General features: G+C 39.7%; 1 protein-coding gene across 49 annotated transcripts in view; it reads left to right on the top strand.

Annotated features, from left to right (window-relative positions):
- The window catches only part of MIPOL1 (mirror-image polydactyly 1), a 360,677-nt gene that overhangs the window by 23,216 nt on the left and 321,885 nt on the right, over positions 1-15,576 (top strand). The gene's annotated exons all lie outside the window — the stretch shown is intronic.

Below are 15,576 nucleotides of genomic sequence, written 5' to 3'. Positions count from 1 at the left end.
AGGTGACACCACCCGATGCTATTTGTGAAGTATTTACTTTAAGCACCGTGGGTGGAAGGAACTGGATGAACCCAAGATAACAACATTATTAAGATGTCGTGGGAAAAAAACTTTTCCACCAGAAGAGGCTTTTTGAAAGGTTCCTTTGAACATTTTATGCAGATTAAATCACAGTGGTAGTAGATAAAGGTGAGCCAAAACAAAGGGCCAAACAAAAGTACGTTTTAAGGAGCTCCCCCCGCCCCCCCTTCTTTCCCAGACAACTTTCTGACAACAATGACAAGTTACTGGCTTTTCAAAGTTTCTCCTTGGGATCTATTGTGGAACTAACCTGAAATGACAGTTACATAAACATGTGGGTATCCTGTGCAGTAGTACACCAAGAGAATTAATTAAAACAAAACTACCTTCTATGTAAGGTAACAGGGATTAAGATAGCTCACTGGTGGTAAGGATGGCAAATCAGAAAAGTGAACAGAAGATGTACACAGTTTTCCTTCAAAGGCATAGAGTTTGTAAATATGAAACGTTTTTGCTGTGATAATTATTAAAGGTTAATAGACACACAGAAAAGTGCATGAATCATAAGCGTACAGTTCACTGAATTTTCACCAAGTGTGTATATCCAAGAAAGAGCGTTACTCACATCCTAGAAGCCCCACTTTTCAGTTTCTGACATCATCAATAAATTTACTGATTATTGACTTTATATAAATGGAAACATACAGTGTATAGTCTTCTGTGTCTCACTTTTGCTTAATATTTGCGGGATTTATACAAGTTATGTAGCAGTTGTTTGTTCTTAATGCTGTGCAGTATCTTATCCAGCTTTTGGCTATTACTAATAGGTCTGGTGTGAACATTTTTTTGTAAGTATTTTGGTGAATGTATGTATACATTTCTGTTGGATATATACCCACTGGTGAAATGACTATATTATAGGCTATGCGTATATGTCTTTCTAATATTGTTGTTGTTGTTTAATAGCTAAGTAGCGTCCGACTCTTTTGCCACCCCACAGACTGTAGCCTGCCAGGTTCCTCTGTCCATGGGATTTCCCTGGCAAGAGTACTAGAGTGGGTTGCCATTCTATTCTCCATGGGATCTTCCCAACGCAAGGATTGAACCTACATCTCTTGCATTGGCAGGCCGGTTCTTTACCACTAAGCCACCTGGAAACCCATTTCTGGTATGTTGTTCAGTTGCTCAGTCCTGTCCGACTCTTTGTGACCCTATGACCTGCAGCATGCCATGTTTCCCTGTCGTCCATCACCAACTCCCGGAGCTTACTCAAACTCATGTCCATTGAGTCAGTGATGCCGTCCAACCATTTTGTCCTCTGTCATCCCCTTCTCCTCCTGCCTTCAATCTTTCCTATCATCAGGGTCTTATCTAATGAGTCAGTTCTTCGCATCAGGTGGCCAAAGTGTTGGCGCTTCAGCATCAGTCCTTCCAATGAATGTTCAGGACTGATTTCCTTTTGACCGGTTGGATCTCCTTGCAGTCCAAGGTACTCTCAAGAGTCTTCTCCAACAGCACAGTTCAAAAGCATCAATTTTTCCATGCTCAGTTGGATCAATTATTGTTCAACTCCTACATCCATACATGACAACTAGAAAAGCCATAGCTTTGTCTAGACGGACCTTTGTTGGCAAAGTGATGTCTCTACTTTTTAATATGCTGTCTACGCTGGTCATAACTTTTCTTCCAAGGAGCATGCATCTTTTAATTTCATGTCTCCAGTCACTGTCTGCAGTGGCTTTGGAGCCCAAGAAAATAAAATCTGTTACCGTTTCCACTTTTCCCAATCTATTTGTCATGAAGTGATGGTACAGGATACCATGATCTTAGAGTTTTGAATGTTGAGTTTTAAGCCAGCTTTTTCACTGTCCTTTTTCACCTTCATCAGGAGGCTCTTTTGTTCTTCTTTGCTTTTTGCCATTTCTGGTATACATTACTAAAAAATTGTTCAAATGAGTTTCCACATGCTTGAAACATTTAGCATCATTCTTTTCATTTTACCCATTCTGTTGGGTAGTGATATCACATTGTGGTTTTTCCCTAATTTCTCTGCTGATGAATATTTACACCTCTCTGTATGTCTGTTGGCCATTTGGGTATCTCCAGTGGCAGGGGTCATCAAATTTTCTGTAAAGGGCTGGATAGTTAATAGAGGCATCTTGCTTTGTAGAGTTTCAGTTAAAGCAATACTGTGTGAGGCTAGGACTACTTGTATTTTAGGTTTTGCAAGCCACATAGTGTCTATTTCACATAGTTTGTATTTTCTTCTTTCCTTTCTTTTTTTGCCTGCCTGTTTGCTCGCTTCCCTGTCTATCTTACCTCCTTTCTCCCCTCCTTTTTGTCCTTCATCTCTCCCTCTCATTTTTCTCTTTAATTTTCTTTTCTCCTTCCTTCCTTCCTTCACTTTGTACTTCACTAACCATTACTGTGTTGAAATGACCATTTGATCTCCTGCTCATTGTTGATGATGACATCATTCAGTTCAGTTCATTTCAGTCACTCAGTCGTGTCCGACTCTTTGCGACCCCATGGACTACAGCACGCCAGGCCTCCCTGTTCATCACCAACTCCTGGAGCTTGCTCAAGCTCATGTCCGTTGAGTTGGTGATGCCATCCAACCATCTTATCCTGTGTCGTCCCCTTCTCCTGCCTTCAGTCTTTCCCAGCATCAGGGTCTTTTCCAATGAGTCAGTTCTTTGCATCAGGTGACCATAGTAGTATTGGAGTTTCAGCTTTAGCATCAGTCCTTCCAATGACTATTCAAGACTGATTTCCTTTAGGATTGACTGGTTGGCTCTCCTTGCAGTCCAAGGGATTATCAAGAGTTCAAAAGCATCAATTCTTGGGAGCTCAGCTTTCTTCATAGTCCAACTCTCACATCCATACATGACCTCTGGAAAAACCATAGCCTTGACTAGGCAGATCTTTGTCGGCAAAGTAATGTCTCTGCTTTTTAATATTTGCTGTCTAAGTGGGTCATAACTTTTCTTCCAAGGAGTAAGCGTCTTTTAATTTCATGGCTGCAGTCACCATCTGCAGTGATTTTGGAGCCCTCCAAAATAAAGTCTGTCACTGTTTCCCCAATTATTTCCCATGAAGTGATGGGACCAGATGCCATGATCTTAGTTTTCTGAATGTTGAGTTTTAAGCCAACTTTTTCACTCTCCTCTTTCACTTTCATCAAGAGGCTCTTTAGTTCTTCTTTGCTTTCTGCCATAAGGGCGGTGTCATCGGCATATCTGAGGTTATTGATATTTCTCCCAGCAGTCTTGATTCCAACTTGTGCTTCATCCTGCCCAGCATTTCTCATGATGTATTCTGCATATAAGTTAAATAAGCAGGGTGACAACATGCAGCCTTGATGTACTCCTTTCCCGGTTTGGAACCAGTCTGTTGTTCCATGTCCAGTTCTAACTGTTGCTTCCTGACCTGCATACAAATTTCTCAGGAGGCAGGTCAGGTGGTCTGGTATTCCCATCTCTCTTCAGAATTTTTCACAGTTTATCGTGATCCACACAGTCAAAGGCTTTGGCATAGTCAAAAAAGCAGAAATAGCTGTTTTTCTGGAACTCTCTTGCTTTTTCGATGATCCAACAGATGTTGGCAATTTGATCTGGTTCCTCTGCCTGTTCTAAATCCAGCTTGAACTTCCATCTGGAAGTTCATGGCTCACATACTGTTGGAGCCTGGCTTGGAGAATTTTGAGCATTACTTTGCTAGCGTGTGAGATGAGTGCAATTATGTGGTAGTTTGAGCATTGTTTGGCATTGCCTTTCTTTGGGATTGCAATGAAAACTGACCTTTTCTGGTCCTGTGGCCACTGCTGAGTTAGCATTAGTATATATTCAAGTAAATACCTAAATCACTTCTATAAACCACCTAAAAAAAGAGTTGTTAGCTAAATATGTTAACATACTTTAAAAAGTTTTTTTTTTTTTTTTTTTTTTTTTATACTGTTAGTGCTAAGTGAAAGGCAGGGGACTAAAAATAAGAGATGAACTGCACAGCCCAATGAAGCATTTAAGGAAGACAGGACCTTGAAGTCAGGGAGGGGTGCCACAGTTGAGTTTCATGGGCCAAGTCATTGGTAATTGAAAGTGAAAGTCGCTCAGTCGTGTCTGACTCTTTGCAACCCTATGGACTGTACAGTCCATGGAATTCTCCAGGCCAGAATACTGGAGTAGGTAGCCTTTCTCTTCTCCAGGGGATCTTCCCAACCCAGGAATTGAACCTACGTCTCCTGCATTGCAGGCAGATTCTCTACCAGCAGAGCCAAAAGGGAAGCCCTTGGGGAAGTAATCATTAATTACCTCCTATATTATGAATGTACTCAATCATGTAGATATAAGTTTCAACCAAGCCTTCCCAAGATGGAATAGGTCAAAAGACAATATCCATCTCAAAGTGTGGGAAAAAGTTTATGCTTTTTGATACTTTTTTTACTCAATGTCGACAACTGCCTGGATATCCATCTCTTTCATAGCCTTTTATGTAAATCAACAAAGGTTGTATTTCCTTTCTTTTCTCACTTCTTTCCTCTCTTTTATTCCTCAGGTTTAAAGGGAATAAGAGATATTTAACACCAAAACATTACAGTCACACATTGCTATTGTTCAGTTGCTCAGTCGTGTCCAACTCTTTGTGACCACATGGACTATAGCATGCCAGGCTTCCCTGTCCTTCATTATCTCCCAGAATTTCCTCAGACTCATGTCCGTTGAATCAATGATGCCATCTAATCATCTCATCGTCTGCTGCCCCCTTTTCCTCCTGCCCTCAATCTTTCCCATCATCAAGGTCTTTTCCAGTGAGTTGACTCTTTGCATCAGGTTGCCAAAGTATCAGAGCTTTTCTTCAGCATCAGGAAGTATACTTTTACAAATAGCCCCATCAAATGATGTCTAACTCAATGAACCTATGAGCCATGCCATGTAGGGCCATCCAAGACAGACAGGTCATGGGGGAGAGTTCTAACAAAATGTGGTCCACTGGAGAAGGGAATGGCAAACCACTTCAGTATTCTTGCCTTGAGAATGCCATGAACAGTATGAAAAGGCAAAAAGATAGGACACTGAAAGATGAACTCCCCAGGTTGGTAGGTGCCCATTATGCTACTGGAGATCACTGGAGAAATAACTCCAGATAGAATGAAGAGATGGAGCCAAAGCAAAAACAACACCCAGTTGTAGATGTGATTGGTGATATAAGCAAAGTCTGATGCTATAAACAGTAATATTTCATAGGAACCTGAAATGTTAGGACCATCAATCAAGGCAAATTAGAGGTGGTCAAACAGGAGATAACAAAAATGAACATCCTAAAATGAACATTTTAGGAATCAAGGAACTAAAATGGACTAGAATGGGTGAATTTAACTCAGATGACTATTACATCTACCATTGTGGACAAGAACCCCTTGGAAGAAATGGAGTAGCCATCAAAGGCAACAAAAGAGTCCAAAATGCAGTACTTGGATGCAATCTCAAAAACAGCAGAATGATCTCTATTCACTTCCAAGGCAAGCAATTCAATATCACAGTAATCCAAGTCTATGCCCCAACCAGTAATGCTGAAGAAGCTGAAGTTGAATGGTTCTATGAAGACCTATAAGACCTTCTAAAACTAACCCGCCAAAAAGATGTCCTTTTCATTATAGGGAACTGAAATTCAAAAGTAGGAATCAAGAAACACCTGGACTAACGGGAAAATTTGGCCTTGGAATACAGAATGAAGCAGGGCAAATGCTAATAGAGTTTTGCCAGGAGAACACACTGGTCATAGCACACACCCTCTTCCAAAAACACATGAGAAGACTACACATGGATATCACCAGATGGTCAATACTGAAATTAGACTGATTATATTCTTTGCATCCAAAGATGGAGAAGCTCTATACAGTCAGCAAAAACAAGACCAGGAGCTGACTGTGGCTCAGATCATGAATTCCTTATTCCCAAATTCAGACTTAAATTGAAGAGTGTAGGGAAAACCACTAGACCATTCAGGTACGACCTAAATCAAATCCCTTAGATTATACAGTGGAAGTGACAAATAGATTCAAGGGATTAGATCTGATACAGAGTGCCTGAAATACTATGGATGAAGGATCGGGACATTGTACAGGAGACAGGGAACAAGACCATCCCCAAGAAAAAGAAATGCAAAAAAGCAAAAAGCTGTCTGAGAAGGCCTTACAAATAGCTGTGAAAAGAAGAGAAGCTAAAGGCAAAGGAGAAAAGGAATGATATAAACATCTGAATACAGAGTTCCAAAGAATAGCAAGAAGAGATAAGAAAGCCTTCTTCATTGATCAGTGCAAAGAAATAGAGGAAAACAATAGAATGGGAAACACTAGAGATCTCTTCAAGAACATTAGAGACAATAAGGGAACATTTTATGCAAAGATGGGCACAATAAAGACAGAAATGGTATGGATGTAACAAAAGCAGAAGATATTAAGATGAGGTGGCAAGAATACATGGAAGAACCATACACAAAAGATCATCACATCCCAGATAATCACGATGGTGTGATCACTCACCTATAGCCAGACATCCTAGAATGTGAAGTCAGGTGGGCCTTAGGAAGCATCACTACGAAGAAAGCTAGTGGAGGTGATGCAATTCCAGTTGAGCTGTTTCAAATCCTACAAGATGATGCCATGAAAGTGCTGCACTCAATATGCCAGCAAATTTGGAAAACTCAGCAGTCACAGGACCAGAAAAGGTCAGTTTTTATTCCAATCCCAAAGAAAGGCAATGCCAAACAATGCTCAAACTACCACACAATTGCACTCATCTCACACTCATAGCAAAGTAATACTCAAAATTCTCCAAGCCAGGCTCCAACAGTACGTGAGCTGTGATCTTCCAGATGTTCAAGCTGGATTTAGAACAGGCAGAGGAACCAGATCAAATTGCCAAAATCCGTTGGATCATCAAAAAAGCAAGAGAGTTCCAGAAAAACAGCTATTTCTGCTTTATTGACTATGCCAAAGCCTTTGACTGTGTGGATCACGATAAACTGTGAAAAATTCTGAAGAGAGATGGGAATACCAGACCACCTGACCTGCCTCCTGAGAAATTTGTATGCAGGTCAGGAAGCAACAGTTAGAACTGGACATGGAACAACAGACTGGTTCCAAACCGGGAAAGGAGTACATCAAGGCTGCATGTTGTCACCCTGCTTATTTAACTTATATGCAGAATACATCATGAGAAATGCTGGGCAGGATGAAGCACAAGTTGGAATCAAGACTGCTGGGAGAAACATCAATAACGTCAGATATGCAGATGACACCACCTTTATGGCAGAAAGCAAAGAAGAACTAAAGAGCCTCTTGATGAAAGTGAAAGAGGAGAGTGAAAAAGTTGGCTTAAAACTCAACATTCAGAAAACTAAGATCATGGCATCTGGTCCCATCACTTCATGGGAAATAATTGGGGAAACAGTGACAGACTTTATTTTGGAGGGCTCCAAAATCACTGCAGATGGTGACTGCAGCCATGAAATTAAAAGACGCTTACTCCTTGGAAGAAAAGTTATGACCCACTTAGACAGCAAATATTAAAAAGCAGGGACATTACTTTGCCGACAAAGATCTGCCTAGTCAAGGCTATGGTTTTTCCAGAGGTCATGTATGGATGTGAGAGTTGGACTATGAAGAAAGCTGAGCTCCCAAGAATTGATGCTTTTGAACTGTGGTGTTGGAGAAGACTTGAGAATTCCTTGGACTGCAAGGGGATCCAACCAGTCCACCCTAAAGGAAATCAGTCCGAATATTCATTGGAAGGACTGATGCTGAAGCTGAAACTCCTGTACTATGGTTACCTGATGCAAAGAACTGACTCATTGGAAAAGACCCTGATGCTGGGAAAGATTGAAGGTGGGAGAAGGGGACGACAGAGGATGTGATGGTTGGATGGCACTCCCGACTCAATGGACATGAATTTGAGTAAACTCCAGGGGTTGGTGAAGGACAGGGAAGCCTGGAGTGCTGCTGTCCATGCGGTCGCAAAGAGTCAGACTTGACTGAGGGACTGAACCGAGCTGAACCCCTTAAGAACTGAATTCTCCCAACAGCCACTGACGGAAGTTGGAGATCATGTTCCAGTTAAACTTTGAGATGACTGTCGCCCTCCGTTAACACTGTGGCCTCAACCTTTTGAGAGACTCTGAACTGAGGACCTAATTGATCAGAAACTTTGAGATAATAAATGTTCGTTGTTTTAAGCTGCTAAGTTTTGGGGTGACTTGTTAGGTGTCAGTTGTTGTTCAGTTGCTAAGTCATGTCTGACTCTTTGTGACTCCGTGGACTGTAGCACTCCAGGCTCCTCTGTCCTCTACTGTCTCCAGTGTTTGCTCAGATTCATGTCCATTGAGTCGGTGACGCTATCTAACCATCTCTTCCTCTGACATCCTCTTCTTTTGCCTTCAATCTTTCTTGGCATCAGGTTTTTCCCCCAGCAATACTGATTCCACCTTGTGTTTCATCCAGCCCAGCCTTTTCCATAATGTACTCTGCAGTAAGTTACATAAGCAGGGTGACAGTATACAGCCTTGTCATACTCTTTTTCCCAATTTCGAGCCGGTCAGTTGTTCATGTCTGGTTCTTTCGCTTCTTGACCCACATACAGGTTTCTCAGGAGACAGGTAAGGTGGTCTGGTACTCCCATCTCTTAAAAAATTTTTCACAGTATATTGTGATCCACATAGTCAAAGACTTTAGCACAGTCAATGACGTAGGTGTAGGTGTTTTTCTGTAATTCCCTTGCTTTCTCCATGATCCAGTGAATGTTGGGAATTTGATCTCTGGTTCTTCTGTCTTTTCTAAATCCAGCTTGTACATCTGAAAATTCTCTGTTCACGTATTACTGAAGCCTAACTTGACGGATTTTAAGCATAACCTTGCTAGCATGTGAAATAAGCACAATTGTACAGTAGTTTGAGGATTCTTTGGCATTGCCCTTTTTACTTTTTTGCAAAGTAAAATATTAACCATTTAACTCTTCTGTAATTGTTTTATCTTAATTACTGAGTATTTGTTTTATCTCAAAAATGGCAACATAAAGAGATGATTATTTTGAAGGTTGGTTTGGGGTTTCATTAAATTAGATAATCATGGGAGAGACTTACCATAGAACTGCTTTTGGCAATTGGTATGAGCACCTCTGATTCAGATATTGTCAGTATTGAAGGTGTTTTTAATTTAGATTTTATGCTGCTTGGGATGTAGATAGCCAGATAGTCTGCACTTATTTATCTGCAGTTTTGCATTAGAGTGATTTGAGCATTATAAATATTTTTTTGAGAATTGCCTGTAGTATCCCTTCCTTGGTTTATAAGTTTTGAAAACTAAGAATACAGCAGGGATGATTTTATTGGAAGCCCTTATCCTGAATCTTTTTTTTTTTTAATTTTTCTGTTGGAGCTTTTGAGCTTTCCATCTTCATAGTTTTATCTTGGGGTTTCTGCTGTGCAAGATAAAACAAGTTTTGAAAAACTCAAAAATAGAAGAGTATGTAATTAAATGATATAGTTCAGTTAACTTTAAAAAATATTTATTGCAAAAGTTAATACATGTTAAAAAAGTATGTAAATATATATGGACAGTTCAATGAATAAATAAAAAGTTAATATCTATGTAACTACCATCAGATATCTGAATTGAAGAATCATTGAAATGTCCTTTTTAAAGTGTTATGTGACTGTGTTAGTGATGTCTTAATAACTTCTGCAGTTAACAGGTACAGTACTTTGTGTCTATTACATGAAATTTGTTAATGCTTTTGTTAAAGTCTTCTCTTTCCGTATTGATTTGTGTGTGTGTGTGTGTGTGTGTGTGTGTGTGTGTACGTGTACTCACATGTGCTTGCCTGTCTGTTACTGATAATTTACTGTGTGTTAAATCTCCCTGTGTAATGTTGGATTTTATTTTCTCCTAGTAGTTTTCTGCCAATTTTTGGTTTATTTATTTTGAAGTCATGTTACTAGAAGCATATTCAGTTTTCTAATTTGTCTGTCTTCCTATGAATTGAACTTTTGTTCCATGAAAAAGTGTCCCTATTTATCCCTAGTAATGCACTTCGTTTTAATGTCTAATCTGACTTTTTAAAAACTTTTTGAAATAATAGACTTCCTGAAAAGTTGCAAAAATAGCACAGAGAGTTTCTGTAAACTCTTCAACCTTCTTCTAATGTTAACACGATGCATAATCAGTATAATTCTCAAAGCCAAGAAATTAATATTGTTACAATGCTAGTCACTAAATTATATAGTTTATCATTAGTTTTCTCGTAATAGTAGTATTCTTTTTTTGTTCCAGGACTCAATCTAGATCCCACACTGTATTTAGTTGTCATGTTTCCTGTGTCTTATCAAATCTGTGACCTCTTTATGATTTTAGTTTAACTATATTAGCCTTTTTTTGGTTAATGTGTACTTAGAATTGGTTTTTAAAAATCCAGTGGGACATCTTTGTCTTAAAATTGGAGCATTTGGTGGTTGGATCATTTAATCCATTCGTATTTTGTGGGGTTTTTTTTTACCCTGTTATTTTGGAAATTATACATGCCTTATAATTCTTTTAGTGACTCTTGTAAAAACTATAGAATCCTGGAATGCGTCTTTTCAGATTTTAACGCATTTCCTTATGTCTGTATATGTACCCAACCACATAGTTTTGCTTTGTTTGCTTTTTTTTTCTTAATGTAACAATGGTCCTACTGTATTATTTTATGACTACTTCTTTGCATTTATTAAAAAAATAAATGCATAATTGTTATAAACTCTTTCAAGCAACATAAATCTATAAAAAGTTGACAGCAAAACATTACCCCAGATTCTATCCCAGCAAAAATAACGTTTGTTAAAAACCAAGTATACAGCATTTTGTGTGTCTGTTCCTTCAGTTCAGTTCAGTTCAGTTCAGTCACTCAGTTGTGTCCGACTCTTTGTGACCCCATGAATTGCAGCACGCCAGGCCTCCCTGTCCATTACCAACTCCCGGAGTTCACTCAAACTCATATCCATCGAGTCCGTGAAGCCATCCAGCCCTCTCATTCTCTGTCGTCCCCTTCTCCTCCTGCCCCCAATCCCTCCCAGCATCAGGGTCTTTTCTAATGAGTCAACTCTTTGCATGAGGTGGCCGAAGTATTGGAGTTTCAGCTTCAGCATCATTCCTTCCAAAGAACACCCGGGGCTGATCTCCTTCAGAATGGACTGGTTGGATCTCCTTGCAGTCCAAGGGACTCTCAAGAGTCTTCTCCAAATCCACAGTTCAAAAGCATCAATTCTTCGGCGCTCAGCTTTCTTCACGGTCCAACTCTCACATCCATACATGACCACAGGAAAAACCGTAGCCTTGACTAGATGGACCTTTGTTGGCAAAGTAATGTCTCTGCTTTTGAATATGCTATCTAGGTTGGTCATAACTTTCCTTCCAAGGAGTAGGCGTCTTTTGATTTCATGGCTGCAGTCACCATCTGCAGTGATTTTGGAGCCCCGAAAAATAAAGTCTGACACTGTTTCCACTGTTTCCCCATCTATTTCCCATGAAGTGATGGGACCAGATGCCACGATCTTCGTTTTCTGAATGTCGAGCTTTAAGCCAACTCTTTCACTCTCCACTTTCTCTTTCATCAAGAGGCTTAGGAGTGCTCAATTAAAAAAAAAAAAAAATTAAAAAGCCTAGCCATAGGCATGTGTTTGTGAAATTTCACAGCACCAGGAATTAAAAAAAATTTTTCTGAAGATTTCCAGAGAGAAAACCTAATAAGAAAAAAAATTGAATATATCAGCATCAGTCTTCTTGATCAGCAGAATGGCTAGTTAACTAACTATGTAAAGTATGGAAGTTAGAATAAAGATTTTTCAGATCTGAAAAGGCCTCAGAAATCCTGCTTTCGAAAAATAAAGAAGTGAAAACAAGACCTGGGGTGTAGGAAATAGTAGATTCAACCCAGGAGAACAGTGAAATGATGTTCCAGGTGGGAGGGCTATATAGCAGGCCTAGAGAGCAGATGGTCCAATTTGAGAGAATCTTCAGATAGAAGTTTCCAGGAAAGAAATGGGGATTTAAGAGATCCTATGGATATGAGAGTTGGACTGTGAAGAAGGCTGAGCGCCGAAGAATTGATGCTTTTGAACTGTGGTGTTGGAAAAGACTCTTGAGGGTCCCTTGGACTGCAAGGAGATCCAACCAGTCCATTCTAAAGGAGATCAGCCCTGGGATTTCTTTGGAAGGAATGATACTAAAGTTGAAACTCCAGTACTTTGGCCACCTCATGCGAAGAGTTGACCTATTGGAAAAGACTTTGATGCTGGGAGGGATTGGGGGCAAGGGGAGAAGGGGACGACAGAGGATGAGATGGCTGGATGGCATCACTGACTCGATGGACATGAGTCTGAGTGAACTCCGGGGGTTGGTGATGGACAGGGAGGCCTGGCGTGCTGCGATTCATGGGGTCTCAAAGAGTCGGACACGACTGAGCGACTCATCTGTTCTGATCTGATATCCTCTGGGCTGGAGTTTTCTCTGTTGGAAGGTTTTTTAATCTATGAATTCAATTTCTTTAATATATATGGGCCTATTTTGATTAGCTATTCTTACTGAGTTAGCTTTGGTAGATTTTATCTTTCAAAGAATTTGTTGAATTTATAGGTGTTAAATTGTAATATTCCCTTTTAGTCTTTTTAATGTATATGGAATTGTTTTAATAGCCTTCTCTTCTTTCTGATATTGGCAATGCATGGGATCTTTATTTTTATCTTGATTAGTCTGGCCAAAGGGATTATCAGTTTCATTGCTCTCAGAACAAGCCTTTGGTTTCATTGATTTTTCTATGTTGATTTTACATTTTCAGTTTTGTTAATTTTTGCTCTTTACCATTTTCATCGTTTCATTTAATTTTCTCTTAATTTTGCATCTTTTTTAAGGGTGCAAGCTCAAGTATTAATGAGAGGCTGTCATACATATACATATATCCACTCCGTTTTTTTTTTTAGGTTCTTTTCCCATGTAGGCCATTACAGAGTACCGACTCGAGTTTCTTGTGCTAATAGTTTGCATATGTCAGTTTATTGCAGTTTATCCCTCCTCTCCTTATCCCCTGCTAACTATAAGTTTGTTTTCTACACCTGTAATTCTTTTTCTGTTTTGTAAATAAATTCACTTGTACCCTTGTTTTCTTAGAGTCCACATATAAGCAATATTATATGATCAATTTGTCTTTCTGTGTCTGACTTACTTCACTCAGTATGATGATCTCTGCTGCTGCTGCTGCTAAGTTGCTTCAGTTGTGTCCGACTCTGTGCGACCCCATAGACAGCAACCCACCAGGCTCCCCTGTCCCTGGGATTCTCCAGGCAAGAACACTAGAGTGGGTTGCCATTTCCTTCTCCAATGATGATCTCTAGGTCCATCCATTTTACTGTAAATGGCATTATTTTTTTTTCTTTTTTGATAGCTGAGTAATATTCCATTGGGGCTTCCCTAGTGGCTCAGTGGTAAAGAATTTGCCTGCCAATGCAGGAGATGTGGGTTTGATCTCTGGGTTGGGAAAATTTCCCTGGAGAAGCAAATGGCAACCCACTCCAGTATCCTTCCTGGGAAATCCTGTGGACAGAGGAACTTGCAGGTTGCAGTCCGTGGGGTCACAAAAGAGTCAGACACAATTTAGCAACTTAACAACAACAAACAACATTATTTTATTGTATATATGTACCACATCCTCTTTATCCATTCCTCTGTTGATGGACATTTAGGTTGCTTCCATGTCCTGGCTATTGTAAGTAGTGCTGCAGTGGACATTGAAGTACATGTATCTTTTCAAGTTATGGTTTTCTTCAGCTGTATGCCTAAGAATAGGATTGTTGGGTCATATGGTAGTTCTGTTTTTAGTTTTTTTTAATCCCTAAAAAAGCTCCTAAGTTGTTGTTGTTGTTTTTAAGAATTATAGGAATAAAGTTCTTTTATCCCTAATGAACATCTATATTGTTCTCCATAGTGGCTGCACCAATTTACATTTCCACCAATATTTACAAGTGAAGCAACCAACAAGGATTTAATCTCCAAAATATACAATTTGTGCAGCTCAGTATCCAAAAAAAATAACCCAATCAAAAAATGGGCAGAAGATCAAAATAGACTTTTCTCCAAAGAAGACATACAGATGGCCAAAAGGCACATGAAAAGATGGTCAACATCACTAAGTATTTGAGAAATGCACATCAGGACTACAATGAGGATCACACTAGTCAGAATGGCCAACATCAAAAAATCTATAAATGCTGGAGAGGGTATGGTGAGAAGGGAATCCACCTCCCTTTTTTAATGTATGTGTTTAATACTATATATTCCCTCTAAACACTGATCTTGGTCTTCCCTTGTGGCTCAGTGGTAAAGAATCTGCCTCCCAATGAAGGAGAGGCAGGTTCGATCCCTGAGTCAGAAAGATCCCTTGGAGAAGAAAATGGCAACCCACTCGGGTATCCTTGCCTGGGAAATCCCATGGACAGAGGACCCTGGTGGGCTACAGTTCATGGGGTCACAAAAGAGTTGGACATGACTGAGCAACTAAACAACAGCCACGCTGATCTAGCCACATCCCACCAATTTTGGTATGTTGTGTTTCCATTTTTATATCAGTTCAGTTCAGTCGTTGAGTCGTGTCCAACTCTTTGCAACCCATGAACCTTAGCACACCAGGCCTCCCTGTCTATCACCAACTCCTGGAGTTTACCCAAACTCATGTCCATTGAGTCGGTGATGCCGTCCAACCATCTCATCCTCTATTGTCCCCTTGTCCTCCTGCCTTAAATCTTTCTCAACATCAGGGTCTTTTCAAATGAGTCAGCTCTTTGCATCAGGTGGCCAAAATATTGGAGTTTCAGCTTCAACATCAGTCCTTCCGATGAATACCCAGGGCTGATTTCCTTTAGGATGGACTGGTTGGATCTCCTTGCAGTCCAAAGGACTCTCAAGAGTCTTCTCCAATACCACAGTTCAAAAGCTTATAGTTTGAAATATTTAAAATTTTCCCTTTACTCTTCTTTTTTGTATCATGTACTATTTAGAAGTCTTTAGGCATTTTCGAGATACCTTTCTGTTAATGATTTCTGGTTTATTTTGTTGTGATAAGATAGCATTGTATGATTTCAGTTCTCATCAATGTGTTGAGATCTTTTTTTTAATGGGTCAGAGTAGGGTCTTTGATGGTAAATCTGCCATGTGCACTTGAAAAGATTGTGTATTTTCCTCTGCTGTGTAGAGTTGTCTGTGAATGTCAAATAGGTCAAGTTGGTTGATAACACTGAGTCCTCTGTATCTTTGCTGATTTTCTGAGTATTTATTATCCTGATTCCTCAGTTTTCAGGTATAATCATGGATTTGTCTGTTATTCCTTTTATCAGTTCTCACCTCCTCTATTTTGACATTTTGTTGTGAAGTGCTTACATATTTAAAATTATTTGTGTCTTATTAGTGATCTAAACCCTGCAATGTCCTTAGTCTTGGTCATGTTTCTTGTTTCACTTTGTCTCATATTAATATAGCTA

The sequence above is a fragment of the Bos grunniens genome, chromosome 21 (genome assembly GCF_055505025.1).
Source record: "Bos grunniens cultivar Pamir isolate PY7600 chromosome 21, Bosgru_T2T1.0, whole genome shotgun sequence".
NCBI lineage: Eukaryota > Metazoa > Chordata > Mammalia > Artiodactyla > Bovidae > Bos > Bos grunniens.
Note: the sequence above shows the minus strand (reverse complement) of the source record. Positions and strands in the feature narration are given on the sequence as shown.